At 39.5% G+C, this 4,263-nt stretch overlaps 1 pseudogene; it reads right to left on the bottom strand.

Moving 5' to 3' along the window:
* Positions 1-1,478: 1,478 nt before the first annotated feature.
* Positions 1,479-3,193, bottom strand: LOC125961413 (60S ribosomal protein L39-like; annotated as a pseudogene).
* Between the last annotated feature and the right edge of the window lie 1,070 nt (positions 3,194-4,263).

The raw sequence follows: 4,263 nt of genomic DNA, 5'->3' as shown, positions 1-4,263 counted from the left end.
CTAGCCCAGAAGTCTTCTATAAAATGGGAGAGAGGCAGACTGCCTCCCTCATGAGAGCAAAAAGTTAATAAATGAGAACAGTATGGCACATGGTAGGTACTCAAAAAAATCTTAGCTATTATTCTTTTTTTAAAAATTAATTTATTTTTGGCTGTGTTGGGTCTTCGTTGCTGTGCGGGCTTTCTCTAGTTGTGGCGAGTGGGGGGTACTCTTCGTTGCGGTGCACAGGCTTCTCACTGCGGTGGCTTTTCTTGTTGTGGAGCACGGGCTCTAGGTGCACGGGCTTCAGGAGTTGTGGCGCACGGGCTTAGTTGCTCCACGGCATGTGGGAATCTCCCGGGAGCAGGGCTCGAACCCGCATCCCCTGCATTGGCAGGCAGATTCTTAACCATTGTGCCACCAGGGAAGTTCCTTAGCTATTATTCTTATTCTTATTAGGTTATTGCTAACAGCAATTGTTCCTTTACCCCACCATCTCCCCTTGACAGCAGTTAGGCAGTATCCATCAGATTTTTATCAATATGTACTTTGACCCAGCACTTCAATTTATAGAAATTTATCTCACAGATAAACTCCCAGTCAGTGTGTCAAACAATTCGTATTTTTTTTTGTTTTGAGTTCCATACTATGTACCTGTATTATTCTTTCAGTTCTGTGTTATTAAGGATATACAGATTTAGCATTATGTCATTTGGTGAACTGACCCCATTTTCATTTTGAAATGTCCCATTTAATCCCTGGTAATACTTCTTGTACTGAAGTCTACTTTGTATGAAATTAGTATAGCCACTCTGCTTTATTTTGCTTAGTGTTTGCATTGTGTATCTCTTTCAATTCTTTACTTCTAATCTCTATATTTTTATATTTAAAATGGGTTTCTTGGAGATGGCATATAGTTGAGTCTTGCCTTTTTTTTTTAACATGATGTATTTTTTTTAAATTTTATTTATTTATTTTTGGCTGCGTTGGGTCTTCGCTGCTGCGTGCAGGCTTTCTCTAGTTGTGGTGAACGGGGGCTACTCTTTGTTGCGGTGCATGGGCTTCTCATTGCGGTGGCTTCTCTTGTTGTGGAGCACATGCTCTAGGTGCGTGGGCTTCAGTAGTTGCAGCACGTGGGCTCAGTAGCTGTGGCTCGTGGGCTCTAGAGCGCAGGCTCAGTAGTTGTGGTGCACGGGCTTAGTTGTTCTGTGGCATGTGGGATCTTCCCAGACCAGGGCTCGAACCTGTGTCCCCTGCAATGGCAGGCAGATTCTTAACCACTGCACCACAAGGCAAGCCCGAGTCTTGCCTTTTTATGTAGGCTGCCAATCTCTGACTTTTTAATTGGAATATTTAGGTCATTTACACTTATGGTAATTTTTGATATGATTGGAGTTAAGTCTACAATCTTGCTCTTTGTTTTCTATTGTCTCATCTTCTCTGTATTTCTTTTTTCCTGACTTCTTTTGGGTTAATTGAGTTATTTTTTAGGATTCCATTTTATCTTCACTGTTGGATTATTAGCTATATCTTTTTATTTTTCAGTGGTTGCTCTATGTATTTTAATGCATTGCAGTCCACCATCAAATACAATACTTGTAGTAAGATATTTCCATTTCCCCCACATGTCTTTTGTGCTTTATTTGTCATAAATTTTATTACTACTTTTGTTATAAATGTTAAAATACTTTGACATTTTTGCTTTAAACAGTCAATTTTACTTTAAACAGTAAAAACAGTATCCCCCATTATTAACATCTTACATTAACATGGTACATTTATTACAATTAATGAATTAATATTGATACTTAATTATGAACTAAAGTGCATGCTTTATTGAGATTTCTTTAGTTTTTATTTGATGTTTTTCTTCTGTGCGAGGACCCCTATTCAGGATATCATATGATATTTAGTGTCACGTCTTCTTAGGCTCCTCTTGGCTGTCACAGTTTTTCAGACTGTTCGTGTTTTTTCATTTTGACAGTTTTGAGGAGTACTGTGCAGGTATCTTGTAGCATGTCCTCAACTGGGATTTGTCTGATGTCATATGTTTGTGGGAGGAAGACCATGGCAGTAAAGCCATTCTCATCACATCAAGGGTACGAACTATCAACACAGTTTATGTTAACTTTGAGTGCCTATCAGAGGTAGTATTTGTTAGGTTTCTCCCTTGTAAAATTTCTTTTTTTTCCCCTTTATCCATGCTGTACTTCAATGATTTTTTTTTTTCAATGATCTTTTAAAGACATTAAAAATAGAGGGGAAGGGCTTCCCTGGTGGTGCAGTGGTTGAGAGTCTGCCTGCCGATGCAGGGGATGCGGGTTCGTGCCCCGGTCCGGGAAGATCCCACATGCTGCAGAGCAGCTGGGCCCGTGAGCCATGGCCACTGAGCCTGAGCGTCTGGAGCCTGTGCTCTGCAACGGGAGAGGCCACAACAGTGAGAGGCCCGCATACTGCAAAAAAAAAAAAAAAATAGAGGGGAAAAAAGTATTTTATATTTATCCATATATTTATCACTTTTGGCATTTTTTTATTCCTTTGTGTAATCCAATTTTCTATCAGGTATCATTTTCCTTCCATTTGAGAAATTTTCTTTATCATTTCTTGCAGTGCATTCTGCTGGTGACAAATTCTCTCATTTTTGTTTGTTTGAAATGATCTTTATTTTGCATTCATTTTTGAAAGATATCTTCACTGAATTCTAGGTTGACAGTTTCAGCACTTCCATTGTGTCTGACCTGCATAATGTCTGACAAGAAATGTAACTCTTTCTTCCTGTATATTCAATGACTTTTTTTTTCCTGCTTTATCTTAAGATTTTCTCTTAGTCATTGGTTTTCAGGAATTTGTTTTTTGGTTTTGTTTTTGTTTCCAACAAAAGATTCTCACATATTTATTTCTGAGCCAAACTACTAGTGCAGATAAACTAAAACAGAGAAAAGTCATTTTCCCAATAAAATACATCCAGTTGTCCAGATAGTAGTGGTTTTCAGGGTGAGATGGTAAGATGCAAATGACCTTGACTCAGCATAAATATGTGTACCATCTCATGTGCGATCCCTTATAGACCCAGCTTGGCTCTTCTCCAATGTCTCCTCTTGGAGTTGTACCTGATTTTATTACCAGTTTTCAACCAAATCCACTGAGGAATGGGATAATTCTGCTTTTTCTTGACCAGGAATTACTTGATCCTGAAAGTCTTGTGAGAAGACATGGTGAGGAACAGAGTCAACTGCACACACCAGAATGGCGGAGGGAAACTTCAGGAATTTGATGCTGATAATATATCTTCTTGTGGTTTTATTTTTATCCTGCTTTGTGTTCATTTAGTTTCTTGGTTCTGTGAATTGGTAGTTCTCACCAAATTTTGAAAAAATTTGGCCTTTAGTTCATCCAATATTTTTTCTGCATGCCTCCTTCCCTCCTCTTATTCTGAGACCTCAATTACACATATGTTAGACTACTTGATATTGTCCCATAGGTCACTGTGACTCTGTTCATGTTTTTCAATCTTTTGTCTTTTCTGTCTCTCAATTTGGATGGTTTTTATTGCTATGTCTTCATTCATTGAGCTTTTCTTCTGCAGTATCTAAAAAACTGTTAATATCGTACAGTAATTTTTCCACTAGCAGTTCCTTTTATTTCTTTTTTAAAAATAAATTTATATACATATTTATTTATTTATGGCTGAGTTGGGTCTTTGTTGCTGCACGTGGGCTTTCTCTAGTTGCTGCGAGCGGGGGCTACTCTTCACTGCGGTGCATGGGCTTCTCATTGTGGTGGCTCCTCTTGTTGCAGAGCACAAGAGAAGCAGGGCTCTAGGAGTGTGGGCTTCAGTAGTTGTGGCTTGAGGGCTCCAGAGCACAGGCTCAGTAGTTGTGGTGCACAGGCTTAATTGTTCCGCAGCATGTGGGATCCTCCCGGACCGGGGCACGAACCCATGTCCCCTGAATCGGCAGGCAGACTCTCAACCACTGTGCCACCAGGGAAGCCCTTGAGCATCTTTTTATGTGCCTGTTGGCCACCTGTATGCCTTCTTTGGAGAAATGTTCTGCACTCTTGACTGTGCCTCCAGGCAGAAATCCAGCAATCAAAGTTTCACTAATTTGTTTCCTTTTTCTCAGACAACCTGTCATGATCTTCCTATTGCCCAACGTCTGAAAAGGTAGGCTTCACATATTTAGTGTGGTTTTGTTTTTTAATTATTTAAGGACTTAGGATAAATCTAGTTTCTGTTATTCCATCATGGCCAGAAGTGGAAATCTGTGTATGTACAATCTATTT

This window comes from Orcinus orca, chromosome 16 (assembly GCF_937001465.1).
Source record: "Orcinus orca chromosome 16, mOrcOrc1.1, whole genome shotgun sequence".
Classification (NCBI taxonomy): domain Eukaryota; kingdom Metazoa; phylum Chordata; class Mammalia; order Artiodactyla; family Delphinidae; genus Orcinus; species Orcinus orca.
Note: the sequence above shows the minus strand (reverse complement) of the source record. Positions and strands in the feature narration are given on the sequence as shown.